Genomic DNA, 12,247 nt, shown 5'->3' with positions numbered 1-12,247 from the left:
CAAAATTAAAAAAGGCTGAGAAACGCTGCACCAGCTGATTGTAGTCTAGTATCTTTAAGTGTTGCCAACTTATTTCCAAGTGTACACGTATTATGTGCCTAATAAAAGTACATTGTTTTGTGTTGTTTGGTTGGAATAATGGAGTGCGGCAAAAAAATTAATGCATCAAAAGTAAGTAAAAGCAGCCAATAATGCAATAATATTGGTTGCTCTTAAGTTTGTGTTGAAAAAAATTAATTGACATTTTTTATTTATCAGGAAGACTGAAGTTTAGAGTGTTAATTACAAAATACAAATATTGGAAAATTTTCATCAACAACTTGATGTTTTATAGGCACTAATTAATTACTGAATGAAAGATAATTTATTATCTCTTGTTGTGGGAAGATATCATTGAAGATAAGAGCTGGGTTTAAACTTTGTCTTTCAAGGTCAATGAGTGAATCTAAAGTCTCAGTGCAGTAAAAGAAAGCGTATTAAACTAAATGTTTCAAGGACGATTTCAAGGCGAGTCAAGCTTGCGAGTGATACAATAGTGCACCAGTAGAATTCAGCTATAATTGGCAATAACTAGAGACACTGCTTCTAAAAAAGTTGAAAGTAATACTTATCCCGTTTGTTAATTCAAAATACACTTTAAACTTTAATCGAGGCTAAAAATAGTTATCAATTAAGGGCTTCTACTAAAACATAGGTTTGTAACAGTTTTAATAGTTAATTGTTAGGGTGAAAATCTATTTTTTTTATTCAAGTAAAATATAGTGTATATGTATGAAATTACAAACTACGAATAAAAAATTGTGTTTTATAATAATGTTGGTACAGAGGTTTTTGGTTTCTAAAAGTACATTTCATCATTATGGCCTTAAGTGACTCTTTAGACACAAGTTTATGAACCAAGTTATTCAAATATCGAGTTAGAAAATTAGTGAAAAGACAATTAGGGTCAATGTGATAAAATATTTATTATCAAAACGGCACCATTGTTTTGCTATATTAACAAACGGCCGATGTTAAAAATGTATTAAACACAGACTGTTTTTGGTTGGTTGAAGAAATATGTATAAATATTTCTCCACCATGAGAAATAAGTGCAAAAAGTTAACGAACATTTTTTAAACGCAAGTTCAAAATAGTTATTTTCACATTTCATTTGGTAAAATATACATGAAACAAGTTAATAAACAACAATTTGAATAGCAATATCATAGTATATTTTGAAAATGAAAAAAAATCATTAAAATCAAAAGACTAAGTTAACAAAGGGAAAAATTAAAGTCGATCCTCTTGATTGGGGATCAAAGACCTGAGGACGAAAATAACTACTTTAGCACCTCAATGAACATTCTAAAAACAGATATTTGCTGTAATACAACAAGAATCATACTTCAAACCATAAAAGTATTTTGACATTTGTTACCAAACTTCAAACGTTTATATAATTCCTAGCAGGCTAAAAGCAAAATAAACTTCTAAGAATCGACTTGGAAAATACAAGTTATCAAAGCAAATATTAATCAAGTGACAACTCAAGTAGGAAACTCAAGAAACTTGAACCTTTATTGACAAAGGATGTCAGAGGGTAAACAGGCTTTTATCTTGTTTGTCTGTCAAAGGTTGTTTCCAGAGGCATTCTCAGACTTGTGTCCACTTATAGCCATCTACAAAACACTAAACATTAAACAAGTTCGGGAGCCAAGAGACAATAAATAAAAACTTTTAAGATAAGTAAATCACACAGGGTTATAACGGATAGAATATTACTTATTACCTACTGTATTATATTTATGTATAGTGTGATACCTAGTAAGTTTGTTACATTGAAATCACTGCAAAATATTTTGCAAATGATTCTTTATTCGTACTTTTCAACAAGAGTTGCAGTATTTGAGAGACGTTTTGGGCTAGTAAATAATAGCCACTTAGGCTCCTCAGTGTTTTGAATCTGTAGTTATGTGCAATATTAAATAAGAGTTTTATACATTTTAGCCAACTAAAATGTGTTCAGTATATAATATACAGGGCGTTTAAAAAAGGTGAGGACATAATTTACCTATTGATTCCTTGGGTCAAAATAAATAGAAAATCAAGAATAAAATTTTTCCAAAATCGCTTCGTCTACCATTTTGTTTTTTTACATATACATTTTTATCTTTGAATTTTTTCAACCGATCTTTATGAAACTTGGTATGTATTTTAAGGTAGATGCGACTCGTTTCAGAAACAAATGTTAACTTTATTTAACTGGTAAGGAATCAAAAGTACTAAGTTTGGTAACTAGTTAAATAATAATACAGGAACAAAACTGAAAGAAGGCTGGGTATTCAAAATTTATAAAACAAGAACAAGACGTGTTTTATGTTTGGATGGAGGCATTGAACAAAAGGTCTGATCAGTATAAATAATACAACTACTTGTGCCTTAAGTCCTACTAAAGGTTTTTAACAGGTGCACAGGGGGTAGGTTACATATTGTTAACATACCCTATGGTGGCCACATTCCAAAATGATAAAGATGTACTTGGAACTGAAATCATGTATAGTTTACATAGTTTCTCTAGTAAGCCATTTTTTTACATTAGGAAGGTAAATACAAAATAAGCCTCATAACTAAAGGTTAGTTTGGTTAAAAAAAGATGAAGAGAAAACACATTTCTTTATTTGTTTCACAAGAGTGACATGGGTGCCAAAATGGAATATTCAGTTTTGGAAGGTCTATAAAATGCTTTAAAATGTTAGTTCCCAATAAGTAAAAATTCATCTTTTAAATGAGAAAAAATATCAAAAGCTATTATTATGTGGACTAGGTCTCTTAAAGTATAATATATTGCAATCACTAAGGTACCTAAACCATTTAAGAGCCTAGAATTATAAGTAAAGAACATAACTAAAAAAGATAGCAAGTCAGATTTTCCATGACTGGTCAGTAACCAGATTCGGAGTCACATAAATTTAATTGATCAATTTTAGTTCAATATGAATGCAAAGTTTGATCTTTTAATGCTAATTGACACACCTTTATCCAGTGGTTGAATTTTATCTATATAATTAAGCTACATTAAAAACAAGATTAAGGATAAGTATTCAAACATGAGATAAGAACTTTACCTTAGGCGATAACCGACACAGGAATAACTCAAACTGTACACAATATACAAGACACTTAGCTCTGCTTTAAAGTTCATGATGAAGTATTTAGTACTGAACTATAGTTCAATGACCAAAGAATCACTTATATAAAAGGTTGGAAGTACACTTCTTGATTTTCAATCTTGATAATTGTAATTATACTCTCATTTGCAAACCTCAAGTCTTATGAAACATTACGTAATACTGAATGATTTGGGTCAGATATTGATTTGGAATAAATATAATTTCACCTTTGTTATTGGCCCAAAGTAGGTAGTTGTTTAACTCAACTTAAGTAAATCACAATGCCGTAAAAACATACTAATAATAACATAAATCCATTGTAACACATAGATTTTATCATTAGTATTACCAAGTCCTTGGAAAATCCGATTTGCCGTAGTTAAAAAAAAATAGCTAATTACTATATCTAAAGAAAGAGAGAGCTGGTTTAATGGTAAAGCGCAGGGCTTTGGAAGCTGAGGTTTCGGGTTAAAATCCCACCAATCGCCAATAGATTTTATCCATGTGATAATGCCATGACCCTCTAGGACTAGCCTGAAGTAATTTGCCAAATCCCATGCTAGAGCTCAGCGTCGTCCTAGAATGTGAAGGTGGGGAAAAAAACTTTAGGGGTATTTAAAAAACACAACATGTATTGACTTGAAACCTGGCGTGGGTGTCCAATTAGGCTATTTAAGTTTTAAGTTTGCCAAGTTCTTGAAAAAAATGAAAGTTAAATACTGCAGGTTTTTTGTAAAATAATAATACAGTAGTTTAGTAAGAAATAAATTCATTTTCCGAATTTGATCAAAATATCTTCATAAACAAGAAAACTACATGCAACAGTTTACTTATTCTCCATAAGAATAACATAGGAATTTAATTTTTTTTTCAATTTTATTCGTAACCATTAGGTGCATAGCAACGTTTCAATATACTAAATTATTTGTTTTTATAAGCTTTACAAAATGGTTTGGAAAGAAATTGGTTAATTTTATGTTTTTTTGGGCCAAAAATGAGAAAAACCAGTTTTTACCCCATAAAACCCACATTAGTCCCCGTTTCCATAGTCTGATCATTCTGGTTCGCAAACTCGTCCGAATAGATGTAGGTTTACTCGCTTGTACCAAATTTCATCGGCATCGGATCATTTTTGCTCGAGTTTTCGTGCTAACGGACACACATATACCATATATATATAAATTTGAACGGATGGTGTTTTTTGGCCTCTAGGGACCTCAAAGCGAAAAAGTAAATCGGTCTCGGGTCCAAGGTTTACCATGAGTACTTCGGTAATAGCTTATTCCCTATATGGGAAATTCGCTAATATTCGCTAGCCTATATGGAAAATTCCCTAAAAGTGAACATTTTACATAAGGAAAAGAATAAAGCTGGAAGCTTAAGTTGTTTACAACAACCTTTCCACAGATAATAAAGATAAATCTCTTCTGATGGAATTCCAAAAAAAATACCAGAAATCAGACCCATCAACAAAATTAGATTTGAATCTTTCTCTAAATTCAGTAAGCTCAGTGAAATTCTTAGGCATCACAGTGGATAAAAAATTGACTTGGCAAAATCATATTGGTGAAGTAGTAAAAAAATTTAATAAAGCACATTTTATGTTCATTATTTTATCTAAATCTGTTGACATATCCACTCTCATGATGGTTTATTATGGTTATGTCTATCACTTGTTTAATTATGGTGTGATCTTCTGGGGAAATTCAGATAGGAGAAAAAAGTTTTTAAAATGCAAAAGAGAATTATCCGTATTATTTTTGGACTTAAAGGAAAAAAATCCTGTAAGAGTATTTTTAAAAATCATAAAATTCTTACTTTTCCCAGTATATACATACAGGGTGTTGAAAATGTCTGGAACCAACATTATATCTGGTGAGTGGTTAAAGAAAAACAACTGATATTTTGTGTACGGGTATACTATGGTTTTACCTATCTTTTGGTGCCTTATGAAATTTTTTACCATTTATAGGGAACGTCCTGTGGAGGATGCAGTAAAAAGTTTTAATGGAAGCCTATGGTAAATGATACATCATTTTAAAGGCCATTTTTTTCTGAGTAAGGAGCCGCAAGTTTCATCTCAAAAGGACCACCCTAGCAAAAATGGCGACTGTTTGAATTTTAAAAACATTGCTATTTCAATGGTCCGTATTTGTTTCCTTTAAATGCTATTACAAGCCAGTTACGAAGTACAGTAGTTTATCACGTGGTGAACTGAAAAATGACTGAAAAAAAAACATTTAACTAAATTGTTTGTGTTGTTTTACTAAACTTATTTTTAACAGAAATACCAATTACGCTTTCAATTATTTTCAAAAACTTCAAACAGTCGCCATTTTCGCTAGGGTGGTCCTTTTGAGATGAAACTTGCGGCTCCTTATTCAGAAAAAAATGGCCTTTAAAATGGTGTATCATTTACCATAGGCTTCCATTAAAACTTTTTACTGCATCCTCCACAGGACGTTCCCTATAAGTGGGTTTTTAAATTTCAAACAGTCGCCATTTTTGCTAGGGTGGTCCTTTTGAGATGAAACTTGCGGCTCCTTACTCAGAAAAAAATGGCCTTTAAAATGATGTATCATTTACCATAGGCTTCCATTAAAACTTTTTACTGCATCCTCCACAGGATGTTCCCTATAAATGGTAAAAAATTTCATAAGGCACCAAAAGATAGGTAAAACCATAGTATATCCGTACACAAAATATCAGTTGTTTTTATTTAACCACTCACCAGATATAATGTTGGTTCCAGACATTTTCAACACCCTGTATATAGTTTGATTTTGTACATAAGACAAAATTTATCAAATTTTCCAAATAACTCTGATTTTCACAACTATAACACAAGACAAAAGAATAGCCTTATATACCCTAGACATAACACCTCCACCATCGAATATTCTCCATATTACTCTGGTATAAAATTGTATAATAGCCTGCTTAGCACCATAAAGGGTTTGATAGATTTTAAAAGATTTAAAACCAGTTTATTCAAATTGTTGTCAGATAAATGCTGCTACAAGATCGGGGACTTTTTTAATTAGCTATTAGTATGTCAAATCAATAGTTATGTATATCAACGTATAGTTATGTTTGTTCTTGACTTGACACAATTCATGTATACAAATGTACTGTTTGAATAAAGGATTTTTCGATTTGATTTGATAACACTTCTATAACAGCTGTGAACTTCTATATATTTTTTTTTAAATGATCCAAAAAACCTACAATTCTAAAATAACTCGCTACTCTAACTCTAATAAACAAGATCGCAGAAAGAAATTCTCTTTCCTTATGTCAGCTTTCCTTTGCATTACATCATTCTGCTTAACTGTAATCTTTCTCGTAGGTTTTCCCCCTTCACTATACAATACACTAGAGACAACTAAATGTGACTATATGAAATCAATTTGAAAACGGGAGGAGTTTCCTAACATCCAGTAGTGTAGTCAAAACTATTAGGCCCTAGGTCTAACGTAATAAAATTCCATAAATCAAAATAGAACTGCTGTCCTCGTCCTCCTTTGCAAAAATTAATTTAAAAAACACAAGAGATAAAAAATCTTTTCCTTGACAAAAGCCTTCACTGAGGTACGCTTTTCCATTTTTGTTTAAGTTCACTAGTTGGCAGTCGCAGGATTTCATTTCGGGGGGATGACCACGGGGGGGTCTGAGGGTATGGAATATCCCCAGAAAAAGGGGGGTCCCCTCAGACAATTTTTTGAATTTAAAGCCTAAAAACACATTTTATACGTATTTATACGTATTTTTATACGTATATAGTGCCCCCATATCACCTACGCTTACTATAAAACATTTTGACAGCGAACCTTTTCACCTTTTCAGTGTACCGTGTACAGAAGAGAAGTGCCAGATTTAGGGTACTTGCGGCCCTAGGCCAAATCAAGCCGAGCGGCCTCTGCCTCATAGGTGGTACTTCCCCGCGATTGCGGCAAAATCATGAACATCTCCGCGATCACGAGGACGTCATTATCGTCACCTGCGATTGTTCAAATTATTAGTTTCATGAATAATGCTAATTTTATTCTGAAAACATTGATTTTGTTTTTACTATAGGTCAGTTTTACTTGTTTTTGCCTGAAGGTGTGAAATTTACATGCTGTACATGTTTCGAGCTACTTACAACTCATCTCCAGCAGCATTCTTGTGTTTAAAATATCACATCGAACGATGTTTGTCTATTTACAGTTCATATACACACACAAATGTCGTCTGGTTGAGGTTATCTAACCGCGTGTACGCAAAGACGTGTAAATACTTGCAATTGCAAAAAGTGTTCCATGTTTATTTCTGTGTGTGTGTGTATATAAACTGTAAATACTGTAGTCGACAAACATCGTTCATTGTGATATTTTAACTACGAGAATGCTGCTGAAAATGAGCCGTAAGAAGCTCGAAACGTGTACAGCATGAACTAAATTTGACACCTTCAGCCAAAAGTAAGTAAAATGTTACCTATGGTAAAAATATTAAAGGTGTCAAGGCCGATTATAAAATTAATTGATTTTGCAAAAAAGGCTGTGGTCCCATTTGCTTGCGACCTCATATGCTGCGGCCTAGTAGTGAATCTGATAATGCAGAAGAGTACTGTAGGATTTGCATTGGAGGTTATCGTTTTTAGTGACACAATTATTTTGGAGGATATAACATCCGCCAAAGAAGGATGATCGGTTTTTGCTGAGTATGCATTACTATTGCATACAGGATCAATTATCTACTATGTCACCCTAGGCTAAGGTCTAGGACATACAAGGGGCGTCAAGCGATGATAGTAAAAAATACAAGTGGCAAACACTTCCTAGAAAGTCCAAGTACTACAAACTGAAGCTCCAAATTTTGAATCCAAGTACAACAATACAACATAGAAACTATAGTTCGGCCGCTTAGAAAGCGACCTCCTCCAGCATTGGTTTAGCATTAGCGCGCAGGTCGTTTTCTAAGCGGCCGAACTATAGTGTGAAATTTATTCCATCACCATTATTTACGTTGTTTTCAATCAACCTTTAAACTAATAATTGACTTTAAAAACTCAATCGCAAGACTTAACCAGGATCCTCCAAATAAAAAGGATGATAACATGGGCAGAAACTATTGCATCATCGATCATTTATATATCCAGCTTATTTATTCTACTTTTTTTAAATTGTAATACAAGCTATGTATTAAAAGCCTTAAAAGGGTTGTGTTACACACATTTAACTTACTCCTTTGAAATTTTAAAATGTCTTTGTCATGGCATTATTGAACCCCCCCCCCTCCACCGCCATGGGCCGGAATCTAATCCTAGATTTGATGCTGCTACCAAGAGACCGTGCTTCAACGACAACAATTAATTGAATATTTTAGGTAACAAAACCGACCCAAACCCGCCTTGTAAAATATGTAGTAGGTAAATGAAACCAGAGGATAAAAACTGTGTCCAGCTCTCTCTTCATCCTTGAAAATTAATCAATGATTTGATGAGATGAGTTGATGTCATTGTCATTTTCTTCATAACTAACTAAAACATAACCTAACTAATAAAAGACTACCTATATTCTAGAAAGACTAACAATATATTTATATTGTTATGATGCAATATAAATTTTAAAAAACAATTCATGGTTATGCGCTATTTATTTTCCCCAATGCTAGATGCAGTTACTATGAATGGAATTCATAAATAATATAAATTTATCTGAAATAAGGTTACTTTAATGATAAACACTTATCCAATATGATGTAATGAAGTGAGGTTATTTCACAGCTTACAAGTAAACCGTTGAAAGAACAAATGACTAATCGTAAAACTAGTTTAATTCCATAAAAATACCTTAGTGGAATCACAATTTTAAAAATTAGAACTAATCGTTCACTTACCTTCAAATAATTAATTCAAAACAATTCAGAGGAACAAGGATGACAGTTGCGTCGTCTGAAGATGAAGGTCGAAAGGACACAGACACAGACGTCAGACACAGTGTAGTAGTCATAGATGAAGCAGGGTTTACCAACTTCTATGCCACCAACTGTTGCTTTATCACTTTAGCTATACTATAACTAATGATTATTTTATTTATTTATGTTTACTAATTTAAATAACCAACTAAAGCCACTATGTAGTTTTTAACAGTAAATTTGTGGTTAAAATTTATCACAGTTACAGGTCAAAGCCGTGAAAATATTACTAATCTCGGTTGATATCAATAATTAAATAAAGCAATAATTGCCGTTAATGATTTATAATCTAACTTTATTTATTTGGAAAACATCGCATTTTACAAAAGTGTATAGCTTGCTGCAAAGGCCAGAAATGAGGGTTTGCCTTCAACTCACGGGGAAAACTGATGATAGATAACAATTAAAGGTCGATTCACACACATCAGGGGCCCTATTTTTGAAATGGTTGACAGTTGAGTCAATCGTCAGCACTCAACTCAACCAACAACAGGATTTGGTATTTTTGAAACCCAACAGTTGGGAAGCGAGTTGGGAATCACTAGTTGAGTGACTCGAGGTGGAAATGTAGAGCATACGACCGCCCGAAATTCAGATGACGTCATTTTGAACCAATCACACACAATGCAGAGTTCTTGCGATCTTCCATTTAACCTCTTCTTACTCTAAAATTTGGCAGCTAATCTCAATCTACCTCTACCATATTTCGAGACACTGGGGTAAACTGTCAACTCCGTTCTTGAGAGATTGAGGTTATGTCTTGCTTAACCTTCAATCTTAGTGATTGCAAAAGTACCTTAACCTATAAAATAAACTTAAGTATTAAAAATAAAATTTACTATGGATGTTTGTTTTAGGGTGTAGCTAATTATAAGTTTAGGCATATCCTAAATACATTATTATTTGCTTTCTTCGTCTCTATTTCGAAACACATCACCTTATTTTAGTTTCCTTCATCGGTTTTTTTATGTTATTTTTAATTGTGTTTTTATTTAGGTTAAAGGTTAAAGCGGCTATTTGCCATTGCACTGAAAGCATATCTAACTTAAATTAATTTGATCCCTTTATTAGGTGAATGGTATTGAAACAAACTATGATATTGTTTCTCTCTACCACAATCTTTAATTCCTTAAAGGTCTAATAACAATAATTATCTTATAATAAGTTTAATTAGTATGCCTAGCCTATTTCAAACATATCAACAAGGATAAAATCCTTGATTAAATAGTCTAGTATTGACACAGTAATAATAAAATTAAGATGCAATCATTCTACAGAAAACAATCGCATAAAGTATTGGGTGCTAATACATTGACAACAAATACATAACCTCTAAATCGCAATTAGTAAATTAAAGCAATAACAAAAAAATATGGCGTCGACTCAAAAAGAGTAATTTTTGCCGAAAGAGAGGAAGAAGAAAGTGCAGTCAACCTCCACTCAACAGCTCGATAGGTGTTGAGTAGTTTTGGTTGTATAAGTCCACCGTCAATCGTTTCAAAAATACGAAACGATTGGAAATAGAATGACTCGACACTCAACTCAACAGTCAACCATTTCAAAAATAGGGCCCCAGTTACGGCACGTCACAGTGAAGTCACTTCAGGCACGTCACAGTTAACAAAAATATTCTTTGATGGATTTTCTATTGCGCTATCTACACTCATCCGTTGCAGTCCCGTCAGTCACTCTGCTGGCATCTGTCAGTCAATTTCAGATTTCTTTCCAACGATACTTGATTGTTCGGACGCCTGACGGAACTGTTTGAGGTTAGAAAATAGTGTTATTGCTATTTAAATGGTTGCATTTGTATTTTGAGTACTGTTTGTAACAATCAACAATATGGACAATGATAATTTGATAGAATTTAGGTTTATAACTTTAAAATTTTGACTATAAATTACTGTGAATTTTAGAGACGGAAGACTGACTGAAACCAAACGACAGACAATTGACTGAGAAATTGCGGATGCAACTGTGACTGGACTGTAACTGGACTGCAACTGGACTGTAACGGAACTGTGACTGGACTGATGTGTGTGAATCGACCTTAACAATGTACTTTTTCCTCAGTCAGTCCTAATCATAACCATAGATTAAACATACTCTTTGAGGAGTATGTTTTATCTATGTCATATCATGTCTTCCTTGTTTCTGGTACGACCAATCCCTCACTGTTGTTTCCACTTTTATTCTACCTTTAAAAACAACTGTCTATTCAGGTATGTAAAGGTCTATAGGTCTGTCTGTATTATGTTGTAAAAAATAGTTCATGTTGTTAGGCTTAGGTAGACCTACTTGGATACTTACTTCAACCACGTTGCTGAAACCACGTTGCTGAAGTAAGTATCCAAATAGGTCTACCTAAGCCTAACATTAACAATTTTTAACGAATATAAGGGTGTTGAAACAATCATTTAGTAAATATATACAACATACATAAAGGTGGTAAAATAGAGGAATGGCAACTTATGGATACAAAACGACGAATTAGTTGAATAACCTAAAATTAGACACTAGTTTACGATCCTTGTATTAACCAAACGTAAGAAAACTAAGGGTTATCCGGGTATCGTAACCAAGCACTACGATTATTGTAGGCCTCTGACAATCCTGATTCTTGAGGTATGATTCACCTACCACACAACATCCACCATTCTACACGAAATTGCTAGGCTTATTTTGTTGTCTGGAAATTTTAAAAAATCGCATGGTGTGACATGGTTTTACAATTCGGATCAATGGATTAATTCATTCAGTTCATTCTATAATACAATTTGTTCTGAATAAAATACTGTATAGCATATAACTCATCAGTCTGTTACGAAATCACCTCATAGCATTTGATCATTTATAAGCTATTCATCCTTTTCTAAGCTATTTACAAAATTTTGTGTGTTTAAGTGTTACTGAGAATGGCGAGTATAGTATATAAAACTTGTCCCTATAGATTAATAATAAAAATATTTTTGGGAGTACTTTGAAATCTATGCTCTCAGTTTTTGAACATGAGTTTATTTTTGCTAAGTTGCATGATGTCTACATATAGCTCACCTACTCTGGTGTTGTAGTAACGTTGTTCTTCTTGTTCACCTCACCAACCAATTCAATAATAACAATATGACTATGACATAACA

The 12,247-nt window shown here is 32.9% G+C and overlaps 1 protein-coding gene across 2 annotated transcripts in view; it reads right to left on the bottom strand.

Annotated features, from left to right (window-relative positions):
• The window catches only part of LOC128998148 (fructose-bisphosphate aldolase-like), a 41,918-nt gene extending 32,777 nt beyond the window's left edge, over positions 1-9,141 (bottom strand). Inside the window, exons 1-2 of one of the 2 annotated variants that reach the window (XM_054424155.1) lie at positions 9,033-9,095; positions 2,484-2,526 (exon numbers count right to left, since the gene is read on the bottom strand). The gene's annotated coding sequence lies outside the window, so the exon portion shown is untranslated. Of the gene's footprint in view, positions 1-2,483; positions 2,527-9,032 lie in introns of both variants that reach the window. The other variant, XM_054424153.1, reaches the window with a different exon arrangement.
• Between the last annotated feature and the right edge of the window lie 3,106 nt (positions 9,142-12,247).

The sequence above is a fragment of the Macrosteles quadrilineatus genome, unplaced genomic scaffold, assembly GCF_028750875.1.
Source record: "Macrosteles quadrilineatus isolate MER2022 unplaced genomic scaffold, UCM_ALF_1.0 Scaffold_7__1_contigs__length_78375512, whole genome shotgun sequence".
NCBI lineage: Eukaryota > Metazoa > Arthropoda > Insecta > Hemiptera > Cicadellidae > Macrosteles > Macrosteles quadrilineatus.
The sequence above is the reverse complement of the archived record's forward strand: the minus strand, read 5'-3'. Positions and strand labels throughout refer to the sequence as shown.